This window comes from Anser brachyrhynchus (assembly GCF_964034855.1).
Source record: "Anser brachyrhynchus genome assembly, chromosome: 3".
Lineage (NCBI taxonomy): Eukaryota > Metazoa > Chordata > Aves > Anseriformes > Anatidae > Anser > Anser brachyrhynchus.
Window position 1 is genome coordinate 107,172,822 of NC_137696.1, and position 13,249 is coordinate 107,186,070.

Here is a 13,249-nt window from a genome sequence, read left to right on the forward strand (position 1 = left end):
CATACAGGATATTTTTCACCTGTGTCAATTAATCCAGACTATGTAGACAAAACCAAACCAAAACAAAACAAAAAAGGAAAACAGCAGATAGAAATACGACGGCAGCCATCTCCTGCTGCAGGGTGTAGCAGCAGCAGCTGGGTTAGGCTGCTGTAGGCGATGCTGTAGGCACACATCGACCAAGCACCAAGGACATGAAAGAAGAGCTCGGGTCTCTGTGACACCAGCGGTCAGTCTCTTCCCATACACAGGTGACCTGCTCCAAGTGGGCTCAGAAAACAGCAAAATCAGCAAAAACACGGTAATCTGGAAGCTGTTTCTTCCTCTCTTTCCTTCTGCCAGCTTTTATATAGGTCCCACGTGGCTGCTGTGTTGTGCAGAAAAGCCAGCACACTTGCTGCAGCATTACAACTGCTAGCGTACAAGCTGCTTCGCATGTACCTATGCAAGATGCAGCCATCCCTCAGGCTCACCCAGCAAATACCTTCTTTTTACTCTGTCTCTGGAGAGCTCTTGATGACTGCCCATAACACAGAGTGAAATCTGTCATCCTCCACTCGCCCCGATGCCAGCTAGAGCTATCGTCTGGATGATTGAATTCAATCACTAATGGCCCATTTGCTTTAAGGAGCTCATTCTGCAATTCACAAGGATATCTTGCCTTCAGAGGAGTGATTTTCCCAGGGAACATATCTATAGCTCCTTTTCTGTTAGTATGCAGTAGGAAAAAATAATTTCTAGTACTAAGATTAAGCAAGCTTACATAGTCTCCTTGTTAAATCTTAGATAATTTTTGGCCACACTGTCACAAATTTAAAATAATTACAATTGGTATCTCAACATTTTCTCATTAATGCCATTAGAACAACGAAGCCTGTGGCTTTTCTTCTATTTGCTTGTCTCTATGTTGTGGTACCTAACAGCTCTGCAGTTTGTCAGTCCATCTTCTCCCTCCCTTCTTTTCACTTGTATGCGTGGTTCATTTACATGTTTTCATCTCATCTCCTGAACAGAAGCTGCTTGTATCAAGTAGTATCTTTTACCATAGCGGGGTATAGGACCTGGTGCTCTGGGAGGGAGTCTTGACAGGAGGAGGCATCTATGTGTCTACATTGCTGATCTGAGTTAACCCTGCTGGCTTGAAATGGATTGGAAACCACTGCAAACTATTCACTGTCTTCTGTAACTTTAAGGGCAGCAGCAGATAGCACAGAGCGATAACATTTCAACCAGCAGGCCAGTATTTTATTTTATTTTATTTTAATTTTATTTTATTTTATTTTATTTTATTTTATTTTATTTTATTTTATTTTATTTTATTTTATTTTATTTTATTTTATTTTATTATTTTTAACCACAGCCTAAAACATCCCTTTTTGTTCTGAAAATATATTAAATTTTTCTCAAGATTGCTATGCAAAAGCTTTATATAGAGTGATCCATCTGAAAGGCCAGGTATGATATAATGTGAGAAAGACCAGAGGGAAAAAAAAAAAAAAAGAAAAAAAAAGAAAAGAGAAGAAACAATTAAGTAACTCTGTGGTTAGGTGACTTGTAAGAGGAAGGGAACACCATGTTCTGCCCAGAACTACTTCTGTACTTTTGCATGAAAGTAAGGATTTTAGAAGTTATGTATCAACAGGGAACAAAAGGCAGTGAGACCCCTTCTGCCTCCTGAGTGAGTTTCTTGCCAATGAGGTGAAAGTCTTGTTCACCCTTGCAGTGCATGCTCTCAGGTGCAGCCTAGTACAAAAGAACAATGCTTCCTTCCCAGAGAAACACCCTCTGGGTAAAAAATGGGTGTTTCTCAATTTCTAACTTCCTGCATAAATGGGCAAGACGCTATTTGCAAGGAGTGCATTGCAGTACCTTGCCCTGCTTCTCTGGCCACCGTACTACACAAAACCTCTGCTCAGTGTCAGCAGGAGCTGAGAGCGCTGAGAAGATGATGGCAGTGCTTTCTGCCTGTTGAGGCACACTCACAGACTTGGTGTTCCCTCTTGGACTGCTGCAAGCAACTGCTAAGCATGCAGACAGCAGCATGTCAGGTGTTCTACATGCCACTCAGAGGCCCCTCAATCTCTCCATCCATTGTGTACACCATCTGGGAAGGGAAGGAGGGGAGCAAGTATTTAAAGACTACACACCACACCTATTTTCAGGCATCCAATTTATTCTGTTAGGACTTGCACCTATGAAATAACCCATGATTTACACCAGTACCTCTGAAAAACAACATACTAAAGCAAAACATAAGAGCTGTCTCCTGATGAGCTACGATTCCTCTATTCTGAAATCTCTTCTGCACAAAAAGGATTACCAGAAGCTTTCCTGCATGCTTGCAGCAGAAATTGCTTCCCCCCCCACCCCCTTCCTTCAGTAAAAATAAATAAATAAACACATTCCCTGGGTATCTGACAGCTTGACTAATTGCAAACAAGTTTTCAAATGAGGAACAGAACAGCAAGATTTTCAATCAGGTCTCTCCACAGTATATCATTTTAATTTGAAATTTATTGAAAATAAATTAGCGTAATTATCCACCGAATCTAGCATTCATTGACAGTGAGAGAGATTTTAGGCCAAATGACTAGAATTTAGTATTTTAGAAAATAATACTTCCTGTGCAAAGCTCTAATACAAATGAATTTACATTAACAATCAATAGTGGCCTCAGGTTTAAGCAGCCAATGTATACAAATCCGTAAATTCCCTAGGGTCCCTCACTGCACATATTCCTTGATTTGCCATTTGGCTATAGGCTCAGTCTCAAATGTACTGACCTTTTTGTTATCTAACCTAATACTTACAGTTGCAACCTCTGGCTAAGATTAAATCCTACCTGTCCTACCTTGCTCTAGTCTCTGGTTGAGAAGTTTAGCCTCAGCACTGCTGCCTGGTTTGCAAGCCAGCTGTGGTCCCCATAACATTTGTATGACACCTGAGAGTGATAAATGCATGCAAAAAAAACATTACTAATGTATCAAACAGCACATCAGGAGCTGATGAGGCACTGAAATGAAATAATGATAGCAGATCACAGCCTTCAGTGAATTTCTGAGCAGCGACATATTCCACACTGCCTAAATTAATGCAAGTAGCTCAGGTCAGACAAAACAGATCCATGAGAGAAAAGGTAACTGGGTGGTGAGAGAAGGATGGCTCAGGCTGCAGAGGTCTTTTGGGGCAAGGGAGCGTTGTGGATGCCACGTGGCCCTGCTTTGGCCTTGCATTAGGCTCATTCACAAAACAGCTGGGGTTGATTCTGGTCTCTACACATGCATTAAAAAATTCCAGTGAAACCCAAGATGACGGAGGACATCGGTGACTCAGTAGGTGACATTCTCCTTTCTGAGTCAGAGCTGAACAGACACAGCAGTATGATGCTGGAGGACAGTGCTGCTGGACAAGATGCAATGAGATCAGAAACACTGACAGTCCCACACTGTTACTTTACAAGGCTGTTTGCTCAGTTATCCTCATCAGGCTCCAACTGGAAATTTACATCCTGCAGACCAAAGTCACTCTTGCAGTTCTACTGCAAATGACATTGTTCATAATGTTCTCTCTAAAAATTTATACAGTAATGCTAAATCATCACTGTATTTCAGTCTGGAGATGACTGTAACTCTGCACAGAGCTAAGTAAATCTCATATGTTGTTTGCAGAGCGCGGGGACCCGCAAAAGGTGAAAGAAGCTATACTAGGTTAAAATTGAACTCTATCAATAAACCCAATAAACTAATAGGGAAATGAGAATTTGTAATAATTTTATGATGATGAGATCTTTAAAAAAAAAAAAAAAAAACACTGTTACGTTCCATCCTTGGAATCTTCCATGGTCAAGGAGTGACATAAAAACTGCTATTGTTTTGGTGGTGTCAAAGGAACAGATAAGGTGAGGACTCTCTTTTTCCCTCTTTTTCCTCTCCTTTTCCCACTCTTCTGGGCACCATTATTACGAATGGATTGCCTCTCCCCTGAGAAGTCAGTTTTCTAAATCCTGGCAATGTGCAGAGGAAGGAGAAGAGGGCAGAACTCACAAGGCAGAGCAAGTATCACAAACGGAGCAAATATCCCATGAGTTTTCCGACACATCTGGTTTGGGATTTTGGAGTTTTGGGATTGGGTTTAGCTAAGAAAGGCTAAACTAATGAGGAATCTTTATTTCCCCAAAGCAGGGCAGATAACCCCACAGACACTAATGCTGGCCCTTTGAGTGCATTCAACTTGAGTGCCAAGCTCATGGTACTCCAAGAACAAAACCCTGCAGGAGCAAACCTGCAGTCTAGACTGGCCAGTCTTTAGCACTAGCAAACATCCACCTCTGTAAGCCTGCATGCACTTCAATACCATGTTTCATTATTTGCATCTTCAAGCAAGGTATTTGTTTGACATAGACATAAACCAAATCTCTTTTCTCGTGGTTCTGTGTTTCTGAGTTTGGGGCTGAAAAAGCAACCTCCACTGTCTCCATTGTGGTAAAGACTCTGCTATCCCAGAAGAATAAACGGAATATTTTGCTGCAAAGTCACAGAAAGAAGGGTGTGAGAATAAGGTGACAGCAGAAAGAGGCCTCTGTGTCTCCCAGGAGAAAATAGGAATTTAAAAAGCAGTACAGTAAAGGAATGTACTAGCTACAAAATTTGCATTGAACATGTCTCCAGGCATTGCAGAAACTCTGAAATTACCACAGATATGGAGAATACGAGCTCTTTCAGATTAAAAGACAATATTGTCCTGTGAAGCATAGCAAGCATGTGCTGTAGTATATAAAAGAAAAAAAATAGTCTTTAATAAAGATAGCCAGAAATGAAGATAGGCCAAAGGAAGTCTTATGTTTATGAAACAACCAAGGGAAATGGGTGAACACAGTATAAAAGAGACCCCTACTGAATCAGAAATGGCATATCTAGTTTCCTCAGCAGCTCAAGACAGAAAGAAATCAGGTGGGAAAAATACAGAGGACAACAGAAGAGGCTGCTATTTGTTCAGGAAGATGAAAGGCATCATGGAAATCAAGTCTCCGTTTACTTGAGGGAGGGTGGAATAGGAGCAGTGTATAAACCTCAAAGAAGCTCATGATTCAGAAAACAGGCACACTCCCTCTATGTATTCTTCCCAGACAACAGCACAAATCCAAAGAAGAAAGTAGGGCTTTGTTTAATCTGGTAAGAGTTTGGTCCTTGGTCTTTTTCTAAGGAAGTAGAAAACCAAACTACGATTTCTCTCAGTATCACGGTTAAATTGCTAATGTTTCATACATAAATATTTGCTTCGAAGATTTAAGCTCTCGCATCAGAGATGCCATGCCGTCCTGAGGATGTGGAATGCATACTGAAGGCAGTAAAACTGACTGAAGTCCAGTTTTTCACGTTGACTATGGAGAATCAGGAGCCTGTGACTCAGTTCTTAGCTTTGCTACAGACTTTCTGATAATCCAGGTTTTAATTTGGATATGCCTCCATGGTGTGCCTCTGCAACCTCACCCAGTGAAATTGATGTGAACCCTAGCTGTTTGTGTTTGGTGAGCTCAAGATGAAAGTGCTTCATACAGAAGGGATAAATTGCTGTATACGGAAAATAGTTGTAAAATGTCAAGTTTTTCTTCCAGATTTAAAAACTTCAGCTCTAGTGTTAAATACAACCAACAGAGTATATACAATGCTTTTCAATACTTTGCCATAACATTATGTTCTTTTTGATCTATGAATTTTAGTCACAGGTGAAAGGGATTACTTTTTAACTGATGTTAACTTGATAACTGGAGATGGATTTTGTTTGTTTGTTTTTGTTTCTTTCTTCTTTTTTTTCTTTTCCAGTTACAAAAACAAACAAACTAAAAAAAAATATTATGAAAAAAAAAAAGAAATTTTGTATAATATTCCTAACCAATGAGTCCTGAACTTTATTTCTTTCCCTTATATTAGGTAAAATTTGAAAGATTTCTTGATTGCAGGAAAATGACTGTTTGAGTTTGAAAACAACTGTGTATGGTGTCTTAGACACTGTTTTCTTTTAAATAGCAAACTGTCAATGCTTGGATGTCAAGCCAATGATGAAGAACTCTTTAGAAAGAACTGACCTGTCATGAGGCAAGAATTAACAGACATACTAAAAAGTTATTGAAAACAGCAGCCATTGCTACAAAATCATTATTTAGAACTTCCTGGGATTTTTAATGAATTTGCCAACTTCAGAGAAATGCAAGCCAGAGACAATATTTCCTATGAGAAATGTGGAGGATCTCAAGGTACTTTGCAAATCAGGTGTACATTCATTGTAGAAGCACCAGTGTATCTTCTGTTGTAGAAAATATTTGCTGTTTAAGAACGTCACAACATCGTAAAAAAGATTTTGGACATAAAATTAAAAGTATAACCTATGAGATTGCTAAGACTAACTAGTTAAATATAATATAAATACATCACTCAAAAGAGCTTTGATATGGCTTTCAGCAAAAAACTGATTTCTTTGGAAAAAGAAAGAAAGAAAGAAAGAAAGAAACAAACAAACAAACAAACAAAAAAGTTTGATTAAGAAACTAAAATACAGACATTCAGCTCCTATAGGATCCGTGCAGCTGCTAGTCCCTAAGACCTGCATTGCCTTTGTGGGATCCCATCAAGAGAGCACACTGTAGCACAGAGGTAGAAATAGCTCATCTGACTGCTTCCAGCTGCCATCCCCCAGTCTTTCTGAACCCATGAGCAACCATCCAACTCCCTTTCAGCTAGGCAAATAATTCACCATTTATCAGAACAGGCTCAATGCATAGGGAGCTGCTGGGGCAGCAGAAGACCCTGAGGCTCTCCTGTCTCCGCTGCCTGGGCAATACCCCTGCAAAGCCTGCACTGGTGCTTCTGAGGAGGGATAAGGGCACATGCTATTGCTACAAAGAGGAGGAGAAGGAAGAGAAACAACTGCAATTATTACCCCAAGCTGCTTGTCAGCACCAGGGACAGCAAGTGTGATTCTGGAATAAACAGTGCAGCACCACACTTGGGATGCACACCCAGCATCCGTGCTTGATGTGTCCCCCTACTTCTTTTTCTCTGGCATCAGGTGCCCAAGCCATAAAAGAAAAAAAAATACAATTTAATTATACTGTTTAAGAATCTAAAACATTTGCTAATTCGTAGGTGGAACAGGACATGAACGTTTGCATATCACCATAAAAAAAAAAAAAAGTCTTTGGCAAATGTCTCTGTAGCATCTACACCTACATTTATTTGAGTGTTAGAACACAACTGCACATTCAGTTGTGCACTCATTCAACACAATTCACTCTGTCAGGACTGGTTGTACTCTCCAACCAACACTGTTCTGACTCTCCGAGCTGCAAGCAGTGAAGCAGGCAAACAAGTAAAAGTAAGGGCTCCCATGTTCAAATCTAACAGATGTATGTGGAAGGGTTTTGGACACCCCCCTTCCCTTTGTTAACCCAAGCTAACAATAAATAAACCTACTTTACTGTGGGACCTGAACCAACAGTGATAAATCTAATCCACTTATGCTACAGAATAAAAATAATTGATGTAGTGTCTTTGCTTCTACTGTTTAAAGAAAAATCTTCATGACTTTAAATAGTTGGTGTAACAAAGGCTTAAGGTCTGTTAATAATTCATATTCCATAGCAAGAAAAAAATGATAACAGATTTTAAATGGGTCATGAGGGTATGGTCTAACTCTGGCAGTCATGGTACTGAATGCAAAAATTACACACAATACCATCGGCAGGGAAAGGATGGCTCATGGTGGGCAGAAAAGTGGATGGCTTAAGAGGCAGAGAAACAGCAAGTAGTGGTAAAGGGAAAACGACCCTTGAACAACAGTCAAAACTAAACAGTCTGTTTGAGTAAATATTTCTTTATGGAAGTGTTAAAGTAATTCCTTCCTAACACAACAGTGAACTCCAGGGACAGCTGGAGCTTGATGACTTACAGGATAAAGATTTTCTTAGTAAACAAAAGACACTGCAGTGTTGACCAGGGACTTTTTATTTTATTTTATTTTATTTTATTTTATTTTATTTTATTTTATTTTATTTTATTTTATTTTATTTTATTTTATTTTATTTTATTTTATTTTATTTTATTTTATTTTATTTTATTTTATTTTATTTATTTCATTTCATTTCATTTCATTTCATTTATTTTATTTTATTTTACTTTATTTTACTTTATTTTATTTTATTTTATTCTATTCTACTTTATTTTATTTATTTTTAGAAATGCAAGGTATTCATAGCTTAAAGAGAACAGCAGAAGGCCAGATATATTGTATGAGATGTGTAGTATTAGTGGTGTGGGAGGATATTACATAGGCCATCTTTTTGGCATTTCTATCACTATGTATTTAATATTCTTAATAAACATCCTGCTTACATTTTTGACCATACCAAGAGAGGTGAATATCTTTGGACACTCAAATTCAATACTGGCAAGCAATAGATAGGAGTGCTAAATCTTGATTACTGCTTCATGGTCATGACTAACAATCCTCAACACAGTTCAAGGACACCTATGCTAGCTCCACAGATGACGACATTCCATGCACAGAAGTCTACTGATGGCGTCATAGAGCCAGGAAGTTCTCTTGGCACCTCTACAGTGCAGCAGAATTTTTTACAGTCGTACCATCTGTGAGATGCGGGACAGACAGAGGAGGCAGTCAGAAAAGGCTGAATCCCATGAACTTAGGGAAGAAGCCTAAAGAGAACAAGCTAAGTTGGGTGGATCAAGTGACATCTAGAACATAACTAGAGAATTTTGTATCCCTACACTTTCTTATTAGCATCCAAACAATGTTGATAACATTCTTAATGGCTGTTCTGCTAATCACACGTGTAAATATAATACAAGATACTGTACCTCTGTTTGAGCTCTGTTCCTATGCACACTCATGGTGTGAGGCAAAAGCCAAATTCCTAATATGTCAGCACAAAGACCCCAGTGATATGATTCAGAAATTTAACTTTATATCCTAGTAAATCCCTTTATGTACTGTCCTACTACTACAGATAAACATTTTGAAACATACTTCTTACATAAGGAAGGTAAGTGTTTAATACTGCTTATGTTTAGATCACCACAGCTCAAGAGAGAGAGAGTTTGTCAATACAAACTGAATGTATACTGTGTTTATTGGATTAATCACTTTTGACACATTGTTGGAAACCTCTAGCAAAAAACAACCCACAATCCACACCAGCTCAACCACCCAAAAGTACGTTTTATGACCTGCAGTGTAACTTCTCTTGGCACAATACAGTGTTTTAGCCATTGCACCTCAGTTTCCCTGGAAGGATTTGCCAGCTGGTCTAATAACTTGGAAGGGAACCTTCACATCAGGTTAACAAGACTGTCAAAGCCCTCCCAAAATAATAAAGGGATATAGTCAAACAGAAAGTAAGAGTTTCTCTGGCTCAGGTAGCCAAGGCTGTCACATTATGTTGTGATTTCTGTTGCTCCTATACTAATTCATTACTTTGATCCTATTTTTCCCTTCCAGTCCCTATGCAGCTCTGAACAGTTCTTGACACCAGCCTCAAGCATGAATACTTCACCAGCATCCCTGTTACTCCCAGTCTCAAAGTCCCTGCTAGCCAGCCTGTTTCCACAATCCTGACACCCACAAGCTCAGCAAGCAAAGCCAACAGTGATTGCTCCACTTCATTAAGCCTAAAAGGGTATATGAAATTTGTTTAAAACACCAGGCCTTTGTCTCAAATGGAAAAGTGAATCTCTGCAACCACTTAAGGTGACAAGATAGAGCAGTTAAAAACAGGAAATAAGAACTTAGAAAATATTGGAGACAAATAACGAAAAGTGGGGTGTAAGTGAAGAAAAGTGCACTGCTGCAGGATTTGGTTTAGGGTCTTAATAACAGTATAATTGTTCTTGTGGTGGTTTTACCCTGCTGGGCAGCTGTACTCCACCACTACCACTCTTCACCCCTCCGCCTCAAAAGAGGGGGAGAAGAAAGTGTAATGGAAAGAAAAAGGGTCACAGATTGAGATAAGAATAATTTAATTAAAGGGTAAAGAAGGGGGGGGGGGTGCGGAACAAGCAAAGGCCACATGGAAGCAAAGAGGAAAACAAAACCAGACACAATTATTCTCTATTTCCTGCCAATGCACTATGCTCAGCCACATCCCGGGAAGCACAACCTCAATACATGTAGTGTCTTTTTGGGAGGACAGACATCTTCATAACAAGAGTCCCCCTCTTCTTCTCCTTTCCCACCTTTTATTGCTGTTTGACATCATATGGCATGGAATATCCCTTTGATCGGTTTAGGTCAGCTGCCCTGGTGATGTCCCCTCCCCACCCCTTGCCCACCCCCAGCCTACTGGCTTTAGGGGATTTGGAGGGAGTCCTGATGCGGTGCCAGTATTGTGCAGCAATAGACACAACAGTAGTGTGATAACAGGGCTGTTTTAGCTACAAGTGCAGATCATGGCACTGTATGGGCTGCTGCAGGGAAAGTTAACTCCATCCCAGACAGACCTGGTACAGTGCTCTAGATATCTGCAGCTTTCATCTTGTCATCTAGTCTAGACAAATGTGATGTTGTCCACCTGGATCTCCTTGATATATGAGATTAAAGCTGGAATCATGTCACACGAGTCCTCTATTGCCCTGAACTAAAGAATTGACCCTGTTATTGCAGGCTGCAAAGGGTTATCACTGAAACAGGAAAACCATTATAAAATGGTGAGAAAATGCTACAACTAAGTGCAGAGCTACATATATCTGAGTTGATTTATCACTATTCAAAACTAAAAAGTTGCAAAATGTAAAATCAGGTTAATTTGAAATAAACATTGTCAGTTTGTTCGGGACCAAAGGGGGGAGGGGGAAGAATCACTGTGGGTCAGCCACAACATTTTGTTTTGTGTGAGGTTTCAAAAAACCTTTTCCAAAAATCTGTTTCAAATGACATTTTTCAAATCTGTTATTTGGCAATACTACGATGTTTCCTTTTGAAGAAACTGAAATTAAGCAGATTTTTCCGAAAAGTTTTCCTGTTTTGTTGTTTGGTTTATTCAAAATGTTTGGCCAAATCCAATAGAATTCATAAATATTTTGGGTCATCCTGAAATGATTTTCTGGTCAATGAGCTTTTCAGCAGAAGAGGGATGCTTAGTTCTACTTCAGTAGAAGTACTTTAGTACTTTTAGTACTTTTAGTGCTTGTCAGGCCTTCGATATTTGTATCCAAACTGAAGGCTTACAGAGCCTTGAAAAAAACATCCACCAGGAAACTATGCCAGGATGTTTTTAGCAATATTCTGAAAAGACGTGGGTTTTATTACATATCAAAGTGGACCAGAAAATAAGAAAACACTGAAGTGAGAACTCATTTCTAGACATAACATAAATAAGGTCTGATCTTTAGTTCATCAGCTTCATCTCTTACCCAGTTCCTTGTCTATTCTCTGACTACATTTACTAGACTTTTAATTCAGGAGGAGGTTGAATGCCTTCCAAAAGTGCAAAGCTCAGCCCAGCCATAACTCCAGCCGTCATTGCTCAGCCTCCTTGCTGATACCTAGTTGGCTGGCATTAACTCTAATTCCGAACTTCTCACCCACTACCAGCCCAAATAAGACTGCATTCATTAAAAACTAATAATAATAATAATTAATAAATAAATAAAAGCCCCACATGGCGCATTTTGTCACATCACAGAATTTTGCACAAACTCAGTGTAGAGAAAAACAGTTTAGAAAGTACTCTAAATAGGCCATTATTTGGTAGCCCGGAAGTTTGTTATTTGTATTTTCTGTAATTACAATACAAATTGACTTCTCAGAGAGTGACAGCTACTACTGGGTCTCTGTGCAAAGTCTTGGTGAGAGAGGTAGCTTTCCTATGAGTTTTCCTAATAATAAATGCAACACAGTGGGTGGTCAGTAGCTTTGGATTTTGTGACCTATAATATTTTCTGTCAGGGGACATGTTATAAGATTGGTTAGCACTTATTTCTTATGGTTGCCCAGGCATATGTATAAAATAAGTAGAAATCACCTAATTCTGACTGCATAGAAAGATAAAGAAAGAAAGAAAGAAAGAAAGAAAGAAAGAAAGAAAGAAAGAAAGAAAGAAAGAAAGAGAAAGAAAGAAAGAAAGAAAGAAAGAAAGAAAGAAAGAAAGAAAGAAAGAGAATAAAAAAGAAAAAAGAAAAACACTGATGTTAGTAAGATTTCTACCACGATTTGTGAAATATGCTGCTGCTTGGGATAATTTGAATAACTATTTCTTTGGCTGGGAAAAAAAAAAAGAAGAAGAAAAAAAAAAGACAGTCTTTTGTTATCTTCTGACATTTAATATTACTTATAATATTACTAGCAACATGGGATTATCACACTTAAATTCTCGACCAGGCTCCAGCTATGCTTCTGAAGAGTATCAAAAGACAGCTCAGAACATCTGAAGATTTACACAGACAGGAGAGAACTAAAGGGCTCTATTCTTCCTTCAGTGTTCATGTTAGCTATGCACAGAAATCCCTCATGTATCAGCAAGAGCCTCCTGAAAGCACCGAACAAGTGCAAGAAATTTATATACCATGCTTTTGAAAATACATAATAGAACTCAGAGAGCGCTCAAATGCTCCTGTGCTAAAAACATTTTATCCAGTTTCTTGGGTTTTCCTAATATTTATATTGCAATGTAAAATGTATTGACTTATCAAAATGAAAACTGTAGGTTGAACATGTACCTGTTTTTTGCAGTCTTTCAAGTCTCTTGTAAGTACCAAATATAAGGCGGTCACTGGGGAAGAAGGAAGAATGATGTAGTAGCCACACTGTAGGAAAACATTTGGTTGATTAACTTGTAGCCTTTATATACCTTGACTGAGATATATAATGCAAAATGTTCACAATTTAGGAGGTGGTTTTAACAGTTTTTATGTATAAATAACAACTTCTGCTGGCAATTCAGGGTGTGAGCTTCATTCAGGCTTTGTTCTGAACTACCGCTTGGAGGCAGATTTCTTCTCCATTGGCTACATCTAGGGTTGCCAGTTCCTAGCTTGGGTGTCTAAATAAGGTTGCTGAAGTTAGGCAGAGTGGAGATGGCATATTAAAACTATAACCACTTTCACTTTTATTGACTATTCCAAGACCAATCCTATTTTCTCTCCTGTCACCCCAGGATGTGAGCATCTCTGAGACTTTATGCACCCCTGCATGGGTAAGATCAATATTTCAATCCTTGTTTTACAGGGATGGAACTGCA